This window comes from Lissotriton vulgaris, chromosome 5, assembly GCF_964263255.1.
Source record: "Lissotriton vulgaris chromosome 5, aLisVul1.2, whole genome shotgun sequence".
In the NCBI taxonomy this organism is placed as follows: Eukaryota; Metazoa; Chordata; class Amphibia; order Caudata; family Salamandridae; genus Lissotriton; species Lissotriton vulgaris.
In genome coordinates, this window is record NC_141693.1 from 1,536,331,469 (window position 1) to 1,536,349,017 (window position 17,549).

Below are 17,549 nucleotides of genomic sequence, written 5' to 3' on the forward strand. Positions count from 1 at the left end.
AAAATTTATATAGCGCACTACATACCCAGAGGGTTTCAAGGCGCTTGGGGAGGGGAGGGGGATTATTTGTCAAATATCCACGTTTTAAGTTGTTTTATGAACGCTAGGTGATTCTGGGTGAGGCGAAGGTAAGCGGGGAGTGAGTTCCATGTTTTGGCAGCCAGGTATGAGAAGGATCTGCCTCCCATGGTGGTTTTGTTGATGCGAGGGACAGTGGCGAGTGCTTGGCTGGAAGATCGAAGTTGGCGGGAGGGGGTGTAGAAGGACAGTCGAGAGTTGAGGCAATCTGGTCCGATGTCGTAGAGTGATTTGTGTGCGTGGGTAAGCAGTCGGAAAGTAATCCTCTTATTGACGGGTAGCCGGTCTTTAAGGTGACCAGAGATGTGTTCGTTGCGTGGGATGTCTAATATGAGCCTGGCTGAGGCGTTTTGGATTCGTTGTAGTTTCTTCTGTAGTTTGGCGGTGGTACCTGCGTAGAGGGTGTTTCCGTAGTCCAGTCGGCTCGTGACCAGAGCATGGGTGACTGTTTTCCTTGTTTCGGTGGGGATCCAGCGAAATGTTTTTCTGAGCATGCGAAGGATGTTGAAGCAGGATGAGGATACGGCGCTGACTTGTCTGTTCATTGAAAGTGAAGAGTCCAGGATGACGCCAAGGTTCCGTGCGTGGTCTGTCGGGATGGGTGCTTTTCCGAGGGCTTCCGGCCACCAGGAGTCGTCCCATGCAGAGGGGGATTTACCTAAGATGAGGACTTCTGTTTTGTCTGAGTTCAGTTTCAGACGGCTTTGTTTCATCCATTCGGCGACTTCTTTCATTCCTTCGTGTAGGTTAGTTTTGGCGGTGCTGGGGTCCTTGGTGAGAGAAAGGATCAGTTGAGTGTCATCCGCGTAAGAGATGATGTTGAGGTTGTGTTGGCGGGCGATGGTCGCGAGGGGGCTCATGTATACGTTGAAGAGGGTGGGGCTGAGTGAGGATCCTTGTGGTACGCCGCAGATGATTTCAGAGGCCTCGGACTTGAATGGTGGGAGGCGGACTCTCTGGGTTCTTCCGGAAAGGAACGAGGTGATCCATTCCAGTGCCTTTCCTTGGATTCCGATGTTTCTGAGGCGCTGTAAAAGGGTGCTGTGGCAGACTGTGTCGAAGGCTGCAGAGAGGTCGAGGAGGATGAGGGCGACTGTGTCTCCATTGTCCAGCAGAGTTCGAATGTCGTCTGTTGCTGCGATGAGGGCGGTCTCAGTGCTGTGCTTTGCTCGGAAGCCAGATTGTGAGGAGTCGAGGGATTTGTTGGCCTCGAGGAAGGCGGCGAGCTGGTTGTTGACAGCTTTCTCGATGACTTTGGCCGGGAATGGAAGAAGTGAGATGGGGCGGTAGTTTTTGAGTTCGGTGGGGTCTGCTGTTGGTTTTTTCAGAAGGGCGGTGAGTTCAGCGTGTTTCCAGTCTTCTGGGAAGGTAGCGGAGTTGAAGGAGCAGTTGATGACGTCTCGGAGGTGCGGTGCTATGACGGAGTCTGCTTTGTTGAAGATGTGGTGAGGGCACGCTCCTTCGTAAGCCTTCCTTGTCCTAAGCTTGCTGCCACGAGGTCTTGTAATCCGGGTCACCGATTAGCCATAGCGTTTCGGGGAACGGTGCCGCCACTAGGTCCGCTGTGGGTAGATAGCCCCTGAAAGCCTGCATGTGTAAACAAGAGAGTGCATCAGCTGCATTGTTCAGTACACCTGGCACATGATTTGCCCTGAACTGTGCTTTCAATTTCATGCAACGTAAAACAATTTCTTTTAACAATCTCAAGATCCACTTGCAGCGGGCTGCCTGCTGATTAATGCACTCAACACCGTCATATTGTCAGACCAAAACACCACCAAGCGGTCCCTAAAGTCGTCTGGCCATGCCATCAGAGCAACCCAAATGGGAAACAGCTCCAAGAACCCTATGTTACCTGTCAGACCGCTGGAGTGCCACCACGTCGGCCATACTTGCGCCGACCATCGGTTGCCAAAGATGGCGCCGAATCCCAAGCTCCCATCTGAATCGGTCCACAAACCTAGTTCATCCGATGATGCTGGTGGTTTGTTCCACACAACTCGACCGTTGAAGTCCGCCAGAAATGCCAACCAAATGCGCATATCCTGGCGAACCTCTGCCGACAGTCTCGTACGGTGGTGTCCCTCCTTGAGGCCAACCATAGCTTGCGCAATAGAGCGTGAGAAGGGGCGGGCAATTGGTATCACTCTTAAGGCAAAATTAAGCTGACCCAATGTTTGCTGTAACTGGTGCAGGGTCACTTTCTCCTTGCCAAGGCATTGCGCCAAGGAAGCCCTAAACTTGGCCACCTTTTCCATTGGTAAACGGAAACATCCTTCCACAGAATCGAGCTCAATTCCCAGAAACTCCAGTGAAGTAGATGGTCCGACCGTCTTACCTGGTGCCAATGGGACTCCGAACTCAAGCATGAGGATGCAGAGGTCCTGCAGCGCCTGCGCACATTTCGTAGTGCCGGCCGCTCCCAAGAACAGGAAGTCATCTAGATAGTGCATAACGTGCCCATGCCCTGTGGTTTCGGTGAATGCCCACTCTAAAAAACAGCTGAACATTTCAAAATAAGCACAAGAAATGGAGCAACCCATAGGCATGCATTTATCCATGTAATAACTCCCTTGAAACGCAAAACCTAGCAAGCGCTGGTCCCGTGGGTGTACCGGGAGCAACCTGAATGCCAATTCGATGTCCGATTTCGCCATCAGCACTCCGGGGCCCAGATGATTTAATATGGCAACAGCATCGTCGAACGATGCGTACCGAACCGAACAAATATCCGGGTCAATGGCATCTTTCACCGCCAAACCCCTTGGGGCAGATAAGTTGTGAATGAGTCTAAACTCCCCTGGGTCTTTCTTTGGGACCACTCCTAGCGGTGAACACAGGAAATCCACCACCGGCAGGCATTGAAAAGGCCCCGCCACCCGCCCCAGGTTGACTTCTTTGGAGATTTTCTTTGCTGCTACGCTTGGGTTATCTTGGACAGATAACTGATTTCTACAAAAGGAGTCCCCCCGAAAATCCCCCGCCGGGATGTTGAAGCCATATAGGAATCCATTCCTCAAAACCCCGGCGGATACATGATCAGGGTATTTGTTCAGCCAAGGAGTCAGAGCCATGACATCTACAGGTGTAGGCAATCGGTTCCCAAGCATCCCCTCACTCTGGCTTAGACCCCCCATTTCCTTCTGTTCCGCTGTTCTTTGATCTACAGCTACTCTCCGGGTGAGAGGAGTTAGCACAGCCCGCACACGCATGCCTGAACCTACATGTTCCCTGGGGCCTGTTACAGTTGCCTCTATTGAAGCCCCAACAAACCCCCCGCTTGCCGCCATTTCCGCCGGTCTTGGGCTGAAAGTCCCCAGCGGCGCTTGCTCGAAAGGGCAACGCAGGCTTTTGGCGAACTGACCCCGGCCCGCTCCCGCCCGGCGAGGACGTACCCGCCGCACCAGGCAAGAGCTGCTTGTGCCATGACACCGAGTCGAGGCAATCCCAGGTCAAAGTTGCATCAAACTCTTTCGCTTTTCGGAATTTCATGTCATATCCTTTCCACTCGTCCCCCCCATGGATGGTATAAAAATCCATAATTCTATTCTGATAACAGGACAACTCGGTCATCACTTCCGGCTTTTGTTCACCCATGACTGCCGTAAATATCGAAAAGGATTTTACCCAGTTCGCAACGGTCTCATCAACCCTAAATTCGGCCATCTTGGCCCGCCATACACTGGGGTGCCATAAATCTTTCTGGGATTTTGCATATTCCATCTTGCGATGGTCAGGCAACAACGAAAACATATTCACATATTTTTCTCCCCATATCATCTCTTTTGTGGCTGCATGGATGTGCTGGGCCACCCTTTCGCGCCTTGAAGGTAATGAACCATCCCCTGCCATTGGCAATGGTTGCTTAGCGGGTTCAATTGTCGTGTCTGCTGCCCTTTCCCGGCTAACCGTAGGAACTCCTGGCGCCACCTGTGGGGGAACAAAAGGAACATTCGCCGTCCCGGCTTCTCTCGACTGCCGTAACTGCTCGATTATAAGCCTAGCCTCCTCGGCCGGGTCCCCCGCGGCCACTGCCCCCCCGCTTTCTTCTTGAGCCAGAGTAACACTGCCGCTAACTGGATGGCCGGTTCCGGGGGCATCTCCTCCTCATTAACAGGGTTAATTACAACCGGGATTGGTAGGCCTATATCTGGGTTTGGTACCGGGGTGCCTGCTGGTGCGATGGGGGCCACTGGGGGCACCTCGGGAACCGGATCCTCCCCGGAAACCGCCTTCTTCTTAATACGCTTCCCCCTACCCTCAGGGACGACTCCCGGCAAGGCCGGTCCTATTACCTTCTTAGGACGGCCTGAGGGGTTGTTCTGGGCTGCTAACTGCTTTTTGACTTCGGCCAGACCTCGACCGATCAAATCAACTTTACCGATTTTTCGGTCCATAATCGCCATTCGGTTCGACAAGGTGCGCAGTACCTTCTCCAACTCGGAGCTCTTTCCCGCTTTTTTTGCCGGCCATAGCTTCGATTATCCCGCTCTAGTCGATCAACGAGGACCCAGATCCTTTGTCTTCTGGATAACTGAAAGAGAAACAACAAGATTACAAGTTCTCAAAATTGCCGCTTGTTCCGTCGAGGGCTCACAAGCAATCGAGTGGTGCAGCCTTCAGAGCACAGGAACAAGAGGACGCTTCTTTGGATTCCCGCTCTCTTTATCCGTCTGTGGGAGGGCAGGGACCCTCCTCAGGTACGCCAATTTTGTCCACAATTTGAGAAAGCACGGAAACATGTGAATAAATCTGTTTATGCTTACATGAGAGACTATGGAATGGGTTCAATATACAACAATAACTTGCGTTACAACATGCAAGACATCTACAGAGGAGATGGTGTGCACTTCTCAGATGAGGGGAATAGAATATTCCTCCTGAATTTAAGACTGTGCATTGGAACCTACTTGTAGGTACTTAAATCAGCCACAGAACCCAAAAGCTCTTTCCAGGGCTACCCTACCTCTGATCACTCATAATGATTTTCTTTTTTTAACTTTTTTCACTATTTTTCACCAAAGTACACTCCACGGTACGCTCCCCGGTACGCTTCCTGGTGCGCATACCGGGCGCTCCCCCCGTGAAAAATTAAAAAATGTTCTTTTTGGGGGGGGGGGGCATAAATGGGCCTTCTAAACCCCCCTCAGAAAACCTAGAGGGTCAGGAAGTGTCGACCGTGCCCCCTTCTACCCATTCTCAACGTTGTTTGTCCTCCATCTTGTGTCTCAATTCTACCGAAACACAAAATGGAGGACTCCCGTAACACTGCCGGTGCGGGTACCGAGGCGCACACCGGTAAGCGCTCCAAAAAAAAATGTGGTAAAGTAATTTACATAAAAATCACTGGAGACACTTACACCAAATATAGAATAGGCCCTACTACATAGCAGTCCCTACCAATTACCCAAATGGGGTGGTATTCCATTGAGCCATTTGGGCTGTAGCCCTGTCTAAATATCCTGAGGTAAATTACATGACAAAAACACATATGAAACTGCTTGAATTTTGAACCAATTAAAATGTTACTTACATTTTGTACTTATATGAGCTGACATTTGATTGGTTAAGTACATGAATATATATGAAAAATGAGAGGGAAACACAGTGATTTTGACTAACAATACCTAAGGTACATTTGGAAAGAATTTTGACAGAAAACTTCAACTACTTTCAAATAGGTAAGTTGTTAATTTGAAAGGAGAACTATGTTATGCACTTTAAATTAATTTTTGAAAACGTAAGACTTAGAGATTGAGATAGGCTTCTCTGTTATAATTATGGATTGAATTAGGCTTCTCTGGTATAATTAGGAATTTACTTAGGCTTCATCACAGGCACCTTTTAATAGTTCTACTTCCTGCCTGAAACCATACACTGCCCAAAGATAACTTCACTGTTAAAAACTCACAAGTACCTGTCTAAACTTAAACCCAACAGTGCCCTATCTCTACTGATATATTTATTTTTTATGCAATTTACAGCAACAAAATGGAAGAAGAACACAATATTTCTTTCGAAATAGTTTTGGACAACAACCCTGAAGAAAAAATTGCTGAGAATGATAACTTTGATTTTATGGATGAGTCTCTGGACCATCAATTAGTTCAGTGTGTGGAATCAATAGAATCACAGAATGAAAATGAGGACATTCCAGACAATATATTGTTAGAAGTTTTATTAAATTTTGAAAAAGAATCAGTAAAAATAAATGTATATTTAATAATCAAAAATGGTATGAGACATTATTCATTTTTATATGTAATTCATCAAGTAGTTCCAAATGTTTACAATATTAAGTGAGACTTATAGTATACTGTGCAACTTTTTTGTGTTACATAGTAAGTTTGCTCATAGTTACTTCCTTTCTACCACTATATTATCTCCAATGTGTATTTAACATCTCTTTATCATCTCCTGCCTCCATGTTGTTTCTGCTTTCCTGACAGACTATGGTATGAATTCCATATACCACAATAACTTCTGTAACAACATGCAATATATCTACAAAGGAGACGGTGTATATTAAATTTTAGACTCTGCATTGGTACCTACATGTTGGTACTTAAAAAAAAAAAAACAACAAAAAGAACAATTAATAAACGTATCATTTTTGAAAAGTCTGTCATTCTTTTTTCCCCATGGTACGCTCCCCGGTACGCTCCCCAGTCCGCTCCCCGGTGCGCGTACCGGGCGCTCCCCCTGCGCAAAACCGAGACACAAGATGGCGGCAGCTACAGACTGTTTCGAATGTTTACAGACACCCGAGAGCCAATCAGCTTTCCATGCGCAAGTCGCGTGGCGCGCCCGGTGCGCTCCCCGGGGCGCGTACCGGGGCGCTGCCATAGATATATATATTTTTTTTAACCTAAATTACTCAAAATCCACTGGAGCACATATCTTGAGACATAGCAAAGGCACATCGGGCTACCAGTCCCAACAATTTTGCCAAGTTTTGTGGAAATCCATTCAGCCGTTCGACCGCCCATTGGCAATTAACTTGGGGAAAACACGTTTTGGGACCCCCTTTTATCTCGGACCCCGCTTGACGAACCCCTCCCAAACTTTCAGGGAAGGACTGGAGCTCAACGAGGCAAATTTGAGGAAATTCAGGCAGATTCGTCAACCGGCGCCAACGTTATTCCAAATAGAATTTTGAGATTTTGCATTGAAAAAAATCCTAACTATAACTACCTACTGGCGACCGGCAGTAGGTTATATATATATATATATGTGTCTCCTACTGCTGGCCTCTGCCCTTTCTTTGAGAAGGTTACTTTTGGATATTGTGCACGAATGCCAGAATCGTGCTACAGAGGCCCCCGCATGTTAAGTTGGCCTGGCGTTCTGGAGCTGCTTCGGCTGTGTTCTTTTTACCAAGGTATTGGTTTTCGCCATGGCCCCTGTCCCTACTGGAAGATGGAGAAGGCGGTGAGGGAGTTATTCCAACTCCACGCCGGGCGGGTAGCACTGTCTCCTGCCCCCGCTGCAACTACACCAGTTTGGGACGGTATGCGGTTCAGGGGACCCGAGGAGGAATCTGCAGGTCACACGGAACATTCCTTGGCAGCGCTTCACTTTACCCTGCAAACACGACCATAACTTTGGCAAATTCCCCTGCACGTCTTACCTGGCTCCGGACATGGGATGCTGGGATTTGCAGTTCCTCGAGGCTTCGAGGAGTGCCACAGGTGTGCAGTACTACTACAAGGGGCGGGGCGGATACTGATCCAATCCGAGCGAAGCAGGACACTGAAAGTGAGGCTGTGGCCATTGTTTGACTGTTGCTGAAACCATCGAGGGCGCTGATGAAGGCTAGATGCCGAAATGCATTCGCCCGTTCAGATGTTTCTTTATTAAAATTCCTCCATGGTGTCTCCTACTGCTGGCCTCTGCCCTTTCTTTGAGAAGGTTACTTTTGGATATTGTGCACGAATGCCAGAATCGTGCTACAGAGGCCCCCGCATGTTAAGTTGGCCTGGCGTTCTGGAGCTGCTTCGGCTGTGTTCTTTTTACCAAGGTATTGGTTTTCGCCATGGCCCCTGTCCCTACTGGAAGATGGAGAAGGCGGTGAGGGAGTTATTCCAACTCCACGCCGGGCGGGTAGCACTGTCTCCTGCCCCCGCTGCAACTACACCAGTTTGGGACGGTATGCGGTTCAGGGGACCCGAGGAGGAATCTGCAGGTCACACGGAACATTCCTTGGCAGCGCTTCACTTTACCCTGCAAACACGACCATAACTTTGGCAAATTCCCCTGCACGTCTTACCTGGCTCCGGACATGGGATGCTGGGATTTGCAGTTCCTCGAGGCTTCGAGGAGTGCCACAGGTGTGCAGTACTACTACAAGGGGCGGGGCGGATACTGATCCAATCCGAGCGAAGCAGGACACTAAAAGTGAGGCTGTGGCCATTGTTTGACTGTTGCTGAAACCATCGAGGGCGCTGATGAAGGCTAGATGCCGAAATGCATTCGCCCGTTCAGATGTTTCTTTATTAAAATTCCTCCATGGTGTCTCCTACTGCTGGCCTCTGCCCTTTCTTTGAGAAGGTTACTTTTGGATATTGTGCACGAATGCCAGAATCGTGCTACAGAGGCCCCCGCATGTTAAGTTGGCCTGGCGTTCTGGAGCTGCTTCGGCTGTGTTCTTTTTACCAAGGTATTGGTTTTCGCCATGGCCCCTGTCCCTACTGGAAGATGGAGAAGGCGGTGAGGGAGTTATTCCAACTCCACGCCGGGCGGGTAGCACTGTCTCCTGCCCCCGCTGCAACTACACCAGTTTGGGACGGTATGCGGTTCAGGGGACCCGAGGAGGAATCTGCAGGTCACACGGAACATTCCTTGGCAGCGCTTCACTTTACCCTGCAAACACGACCATAACTTTGGCAAATTCCCCTGCACGTCTTACCTGGCTCCGGACATGGGATGCTGGGATTTGCAGTTCCTCGAGGCTTCGAGGAGTGCCACAGGTGTGCAGTACTACTACAAGGGGCGGGGCGGATACTGATCCAATCCGAGCGAAGCAGGACACTGAAAGTGAGGCTGTGGCCATTGTTTGACTGTTGCTGAAACCATCGAGGGCGCTGATGAAGGCTAGATGCCGAAATGCATTCGCCCGTTCAGATGTTTCTTTATTAAAATTCCTCCATGGTGTCTCCTACTGCTGGCCTCTGCCCTTTCTTTGAGAAGGTTACTTTTGGATATTGTGCACGAATGCCAGAATCGTGCTACAGAGGCCCCCGCATGTTAAGTTGGCCTGGCGTTCTGGAGCTGCTTCGGCTGTGTTCTTTTTACCAAGGTATTGGTTTTCGCCATGGCCCCTGTCCCTACTGGAAGATGGAGAAGGCGGTGAGGGAGTTATTCCAACTCCACGCCGGGCGGGTAGCACTGTCTCCTGCCCCCGCTGCAACTACACCAGTTTGGGACGGTATGCGGTTCAGGGGACCCGAGGAGGAATCTGCAGGTCACACGGAACATTCCTTGGCAGCGCTTCACTTTACCCTGCAAACACGACCATAACTTTGGCAAATTCCCCTGCACGTCTTACCTGGCTCCGGACATGGGATGCTGGGATTTGCAGTTCCTCGAGGCTTCGAGGAGTGCCACAGGTGTGCAGTACTACTACAAGGGGCGGGGCGGATACTGATCCAATCCGAGCGAAGCAGGACACTGAAAGTGAGGCTGTGGCCATTGTTTGACTGTTGCTGAAACCATCGAGGGCGCTGATGAAGGCTAGATGCCGAAATGCATTCGCCCGTTCAGATGTTTCTTTATTAAAATTCCTCCATGGTGTCTCCTACTGCTGGCCTCTGCCCTTTCTTTGAGAAGGTTACTTTTGGATATTGTGCACGAATGCCAGAATCGTGCTACAGAGGCCCCCGCATGTTAAGTTGGCCTGGCGTTCTGGAGCTGCTTCGGCTGTGTTCTTTTTACCAAGGTATTGGTTTTCGCCATGGCCCCTGTCCCTACTGGAAGATGGAGAAGGCGGTGAGGGAGTTATTCCAACTCCACGCCGGGCGGGTAGCACTGTCTCCTGCCCCCGCTGCAACTACACCAGTTTGGGACGGTATGCGGTTCAGGGGACCCGAGGAGGAATCTGCAGGTCACACGGAACATTCCTTGGCAGCGCTTCACTTTACCCTGCAAACACGACCATAACTTTGGCAAATTCCCCTGCACGTCTTACCTGGCTCCGGACATGGGATGCTGGGATTTGCAGTTCCTCGAGGCTTCGAGGAGTGCCACAGGTGTGCAGTACTACTACAAGGGGCGGGGCGGATACTGATCCAATCCGAGCGAAGCAGGACACTGAAAGTGAGGCTGTGGCCATTGTTTGACTGTTGCTGAAACCATCGAGGGCGCTGATGAAGGCTAGATGCCGAAATGCATTCGCCCGTTCAGATGTTTCTTTATTAAAATTCCTCCATGGTGTCTCCTACTGCTGGCCTCTGCCCTTTCTTTGAGAAGGTTACTTTTGGATATTGTGCACGAATGCCAGAATCGTGCTACAGAGGCCCCCGCATGTTAAGTTGGCCTGGCGTTCTGGAGCTGCTTCGGCTGTGTTCTTTTTACCAAGGTATTGGTTTTCGCCATGGCCCCTGTCCCTACTGGAAGATGGAGAAGGCGGTGAGGGAGTTATTCCAACTCCACGCCGGGCGGGTAGCACTGTCTCCTGCCCCCGCTGCAACTACACCAGTTTGGGACGGTATGCGGTTCAGGGGACCCGAGGAGGAATCTGCAGGTCACACGGAACATTCCTTGGCAGCGCTTCACTTTACCCTGCAAACACGACCATAACTTTGGCAAATTCCCCTGCACGTCTTACCTGGCTCCGGACATGGGATGCTGGGATTTGCAGTTCCTCGAGGCTTCGAGGAGTGCCACAGGTGTGCAGTACTACTACAAGGGGCGGGGCGGATACTGATCCAATCCGAGCGAAGCAGGACACTGAAAGTGAGGCTGTGGCCATTGTTTGACTGTTGCTGAAACCATCGAGGGCGCTGATGAAGGCTAGATGCCGAAATGCATTCGCCCGTTCAGATGTTTCTTTATTAAAATTCCTCCATGGTGTCTCCTACTGCTGGCCTCTGCCCTTTCTTTGAGAAGGTTACTTTTGGATATTGTGCACGAATGCCAGAATCGTGCTACAGAGGCCCCCGCATGTTAAGTTGGCCTGGCGTTCTGGAGCTGCTTCGGCTGTGTTCTTTTTACCAAGGTATTGGTTTTCGCCATGGCCCCTGTCCCTACTGGAAGATGGAGAAGGCGGTGAGGGAGTTATTCCAACTCCACGCCGGGCGGGTAGCACTGTCTCCTGCCCCCGCTGCAACTACACCAGTTTGGGACGGTATGCGGTTCAGGGGACCCGAGGAGGAATCTGCAGGTCACACGGAACATTCCTTGGCAGCGCTTCACTTTACCCTGCAAACACGACCATAACTTTGGCAAATTCCCCTGCACGTCTTACCTGGCTCCGGACATGGGATGCTGGGATTTGCAGTTCCTCGAGGCTTCGAGGAGTGCCACAGGTGTGCAGTACTACTACAAGGGGCGGGGCGGATACTGATCCAATCCGAGCGAAGCAGGACACTGAAAGTGAGGCTGTGGCCATTGTTTGACTGTTGCTGAAACCATCGAGGGCGCTGATGAAGGCTAGATGCCGAAATGCATTCGCCCGTTCAGATGTTTCTTTATTAAAATTCCTCCATGGTGTCTCCTACTGCTGGCCTCTGCCCTTTCTTTGAGAAGGTTACTTTTGGATATTGTGCACGAATGCCAGAATCGTGCTACAGAGGCCCCCGCATGTTAAGTTGGCCTGGCGTTCTGGAGCTGCTTCGGCTGTGTTCTTTTTACCAAGGTATTGGTTTTCGCCATGGCCCCTGTCCCTACTGGAAGATGGAGAAGGCGGTGAGGGAGTTATTCCAACTCCACGCCGGGCGGGTAGCACTGTCTCCTGCCCCCGCTGCAACTACACCAGTTTGGGACGGTATGCGGTTCAGGGGACCCGAGGAGGAATCTGCAGGTCACACGGAACATTCCTTGGCAGCGCTTCACTTTACCCTGCAAACACGACCATAACTTTGGCAAATTCCCCTGCACGTCTTACCTGGCTCCGGACATGGGATGCTGGGATTTGCAGTTCCTCGAGGCTTCGAGGAGTGCCACAGGTGTGCAGTACTACTACAAGGGGCGGGGCGGATACTGATCCAATCCGAGCGAAGCAGGACACTGAAAGTGAGGCTGTGGCCATTGTTTGACTGTTGCTGAAACCATCGAGGGCGCTGATGAAGGCTAGATGCCGAAATGCATTCGCCCGTTCAGATGTTTCTTTATTAAAATTCCTCCATGGTGTCTCCTACTGCTGGCCTCTGCCCTTTCTTTGAGAAGGTTACTTTTGGATATTGTGCACGAATGCCAGAATCGTGCTACAGAGCCCCCCGCATGTTAAGTTGGCCTGGCGTTCTGGAGCTGCTTCGGCTGTGTTCTTTTTACCAAGGTATTGGTTTTCGCCATGGCCCCTGTCCCTACTGGAAGATGGAGAAGGCGGTGAGGGAGTTATTCCAACTCCACGCCGGGCGGGTAGCACTGTCTCCTGCCCCCGCTGCAACTACACCAGTTTGGGACGGTATGCGGTTCAGGGGACCCGAGGAGGAATCTGCAGGTCACACGGAACATTCCTTGGCAGCGCTTCACTTTACCCTGCAAACACGACCATAACTTTGGCAAATTCCCCTGCACGTCTTACCTGGCTCCGGACATGGGATGCTGGGATTTGCAGTTCCTCGAGGCTTCGAGGAGTGCCACAGGTGTGCAGTACTACTACAAGGGGCGGGGCGGATACTGATCCAATCCGAGCGAAGCAGGACACTGAAAGTGAGGCTGTGGCCATTGTTTGACTGTTGCTGAAACCATCGAGGGCGCTGATGAAGGCTAGATGCCGAAATGCATTCGCCCGTTCAGATGTTTCTTTATTAAAATTCCTCCATGGTGTCTCCTACTGCTGGCCTCTGCCCTTTCTTTGAGAAGGTTACTTTTGGATATTGTGCACGAATGCCAGAATCGTGCTACAGAGGCCCCCGCATGTTAAGTTGGCCTGGCGTTCTGGAGCTGCTTCGGCTGTGTTCTTTTTACCAAGGTATTGGTTTTCGCCATGGCCCCTGTCCCTACTGGAAGATGGAGAAGGCGGTGAGGGAGTTATTCCAACTCCACGCCGGGCGGGTAGCACTGTCTCCTGCCCCCGCTGCAACTACACCAGTTTGGGACGGTATGCGGTTCAGGGGACCCGAGGAGGAATCTGCAGGTCACACGGAACATTCCTTGGCAGCGCTTCACTTTACCCTGCAAACACGACCATAACTTTGGCAAATTCCCCTGCACGTCTTACCTGGCTCCGGACATGGGATGCTGGGATTTGCAGTTCCTCGAGGCTTCGAGGAGTGCCACAGGTGTGCAGTACTACTACAAGGGGCGGGGCGGATACTGATCCAATCCGAGCGAAGCAGGACACTGAAAGTGAGGCTGTGGCCATTGTTTGACTGTTGCTGAAACCATCGAGGGCGCTGATGAAGGCTAGATGCCGAAATGCATTCGCCCGTTCAGATGTTTCTTTATTAAAATTCCTCCATGGTGTCTCCTACTGCTGGCCTCTGCCCTTTCTTTGAGAAGGTTACTTTTGGATATTGTGCACGAATGCCAGAATCGTGCTACAGAGGCCCCCGCATGTTAAGTTGGCCTGGCGTTCTGGAGCTGCTTCGGCTGTGTTCTTTTTACCAAGGTATTGGTTTTCGCCATGGCCCCTGTCCCTACTGGAAGATGGAGAAGGCGGTGAGGGAGTTATTCCAACTCCACGCCGGGCGGGTAGCACTGTCTCCTGCCCCCGCTGCAACTACACCAGTTTGGGACGGTATGCGGTTCAGGGGACCCGAGGAGGAATCTGCAGGTCACACGGAACATTCCTTGGCAGCGCTTCACTTTACCCTGCAAACACGACCATAACTTTGGCAAATTCCCCTGCACGTCTTACCTGGCTCCGGACATGGGATGCTGGGATTTGCAGTTCCTCGAGGCTTCGAGGAGTGCCACAGGTGTGCAGTACTACTACAAGGGGCGGGGCGGATACTGATCCAATCCGAGCGAAGCAGGACACTGAAAGTGAGGCTGTGGCCATTGTTTGACTGTTGCTGAAACCATCGAGGGCGCTGATGAAGGCTAGATGCCGAAATGCATTCGCCCGTTCAGATGTTTCTTTATTAAAATTCCTCCATGGTGTCTCCTACTGCTGGCCTCTGCCCTTTCTTTGAGAAGGTTACTTTTGGATATATATATATATATATATATATATATATATATATATATATATATATATATATATATATATATATATATGTGTGTATCCCCCAAAAGTTTCAGGGAAGGACCGGAGCTCGACGAGGCAAATTTGAGAAAATTTTCAGGCAGATTCGTCAACCGGCGCCAAAGTTATTCCAAATAGAATTTTGAGATTTTGCATTGAAAAAAATCCTAACTGTAACTACCTACTGGCGACCGCCATCTTGTGTCTCAGCAGTATAGAGACACAAGAGGTGGCAAAAACAAAGGGGGAAATGACCAAAAGGGGGCAGGGATAGACCCCCCAGATCCCCTAGGTTTGATGTGGGGGTTATAAAAGGGCCCAGCGGGGCAAAAACATTTTTTTTTCCATTTTCGCAGAGGGAGCGCCCGGGGGGCGCACCGGGAAGCGCACAAAAGAGAAAAGAGAATGCCAGAGTTTAAAATTTTTAGGAATATTTTATAAATGTGAGGTAGTTCTGAAAAGAACTTTTTTAAAATTCTTTTAAATATTTTTTTATTATTTTTCTGACCTTTTTTTTTGTATTTTTGAACAATTTTTTTTGTGATTTTTAAGGGAACAAACAAAAAACAGGGAATTGGAAATGGCTAAACAGGAGCAAAAAAAAAGAAAAGAATTACTGCTTCCTTTTCTTGCTGCATTGGTGGTTGTCCACAGCATTATTTATTAAGGTGACACTAAGTTCACCATAACATAACGTTTTGCCACAGAAAATGCAAACTATTTTTATGGTGCCAAATTTTCGTTGTATATCTGGCACCATTTGGCGTCCTTCAGGACCAGAAAGTGAGTCTTCAGTAGAGGAGGTGCTGGCCACAGGTTGTTCGGAAGTTCCTGTACTTCAGCCTGGGCTAAGTTATTGGGATGCCACCTCTCCATGTGGCGGATCATGGTAAAATTACCAAATGAATATTTTATTTTGGGATTGCCCCTGGAGAGGACTCTGCCATAAATTAGACAGGTGACTTTGGGGGCGTTCACCTTTTTCTGGCCTTCAGGGAATGAAAATAATTGCCAAATAAAGTGCACTTTAACGTGCCTTTGCCGTGGATCTTCAGGCAGGAAGCGCCTTGGTTGTTCCTCCTCCTCCTCTTCTTCCTCCTCTTCTTCTTCTCCTCCAAGGAACTGTGGTTGTGGACCTTCTTTTCTTGGTGGTGTTGGTGGTGGTGGGGGTATACCAGCTGCAGCTACAAGTGATGCCATTGCACTGATCAATAATAGCTCTTGCTCTCTCAATGAAGAAAGTTAGAATGAGGAAAAAAGGAGGGGGGTTTTCATCATTTGGAGAAAAAAAATGATGAGAACCAATGAAAAGTGTTATTTTCAGGTCACATGACCCGATGCGCTTACGTTACGCGCTCCGGCGCGCTTACGTTATGCGCACCTGGCCGCGCCGCTTCCGGGTGCGTTTACTCAGCGCATCATAAGACACATCACGCAGCAACAAGATACGTCGCGATTACGCGACGCACCATAAGACGCATCACGCGGCTACGCGAAACGTCACTCTTACGCGCCGCATCAGGATGTTGTTTTCGATCGCGGCAATAGCGCTAACGGGGCGCTCACCGGAGTGTGCGCCGGGACGCTCCACCAAATTGCACTTACCGGTGCACTCCCCAGTGCGCGTACCGGGAGCGCACCGGGGCAAAAAAAAAAATATATTAAACATAAAAAAAAATGTATTACATACATAGAAAATATAGTATACATTATAAAGAAGAATATATATTACAACTATAGATATTTGCTATTAAAAAACCATTGAAATTCACTGAAAAAACCATAGGTTTGAGACCATATATAGCTAGGAATTAGCATTTACAAAACCTTGAAAATTCACTGAAAAAACCATAGGTTTGAGACTATATATAGTTAAGAATTAGCATTTATAAAACCTTATTTTACTCATAAAAAACCATTGAAATTCGCATATATGGTTAGTTGGCCTAACTATATTTCGCGCACCCGCAATCCACTGCTGATGATGTCACATATTACATCATTCATGACATGGTCAGACACATAACTGATGACATCACTGATGACATCTCAAATAACATCACTGATGACATCACTGATGACATCATTTATGTGATAATACGATGAACCTCTTCACACTCTAATATAAACTTTGATACACAAAGTGTATACAGACACTCACACACTTTCACTCATCCATGGTGTTACTCAAACACCTAGTCAGTTATGCAAAGAATCAATCACACTTCCATTTTCTCAACTATACAGTTATACATACAACACCTTACTTATTCAAACATATACTAACACATACTTACTCTCTAATACAATCACTGATACAAGTACACAATGATCCATACAGGAACTGGCACAATCACTGGCTCTAATGTATAGTCATTTATATATGTCAACTGTACACATGCATTGTGTTTTACATATGCACTTACTTGGACATGTAGCACTGAGATATCAATTCACTCACCAATACACCCATGCAGACAGTCAACCGCCCATACAGGAGTTTCCACATGCACTCTTGAACCCATACATCTTGTGGATCATCTGCTCACACATCTATGCACATAATCACACATCTCCCAGCCACCCACACACACACTCATTCTCTCATACAAATACTTGGGCAACCAATCAATAACACATATAGCCACTCATATAGCTACTAATCAACAAATGCAACAGGTTATACAACAACAAACATAATGATACACACATTCAGACAGTTTAGTCACTAACCCATGCATTCAGAAAGACACATTTAATCACTCACTCCTACAGTCAGTCGCGCACCTACTTAATCTTTCATCGAGACACTTATACTTCTACTCATTCTTCAATATGTAAAACATATTTAAACTTCACAGAAACATACGGTCACCGGATGATGTCATCAGTGATGTCATCAGTGATGTCATTTGAGATGTCATCAGTGATGTCATCAGTGATGTCACTGACCATGTCACCGGGAGTGCTCCAGAGTGAAATATAAAAAAAATGAATATACTTTAAAAAAAAAATTATATTATTATACAATATAGGATTCATTTTTAGAAAAACATACCTTTCTAAGCTATAGACATTTGCGAAAAAATAACCTAAGAAATTCACTAAAAAACACATAGGT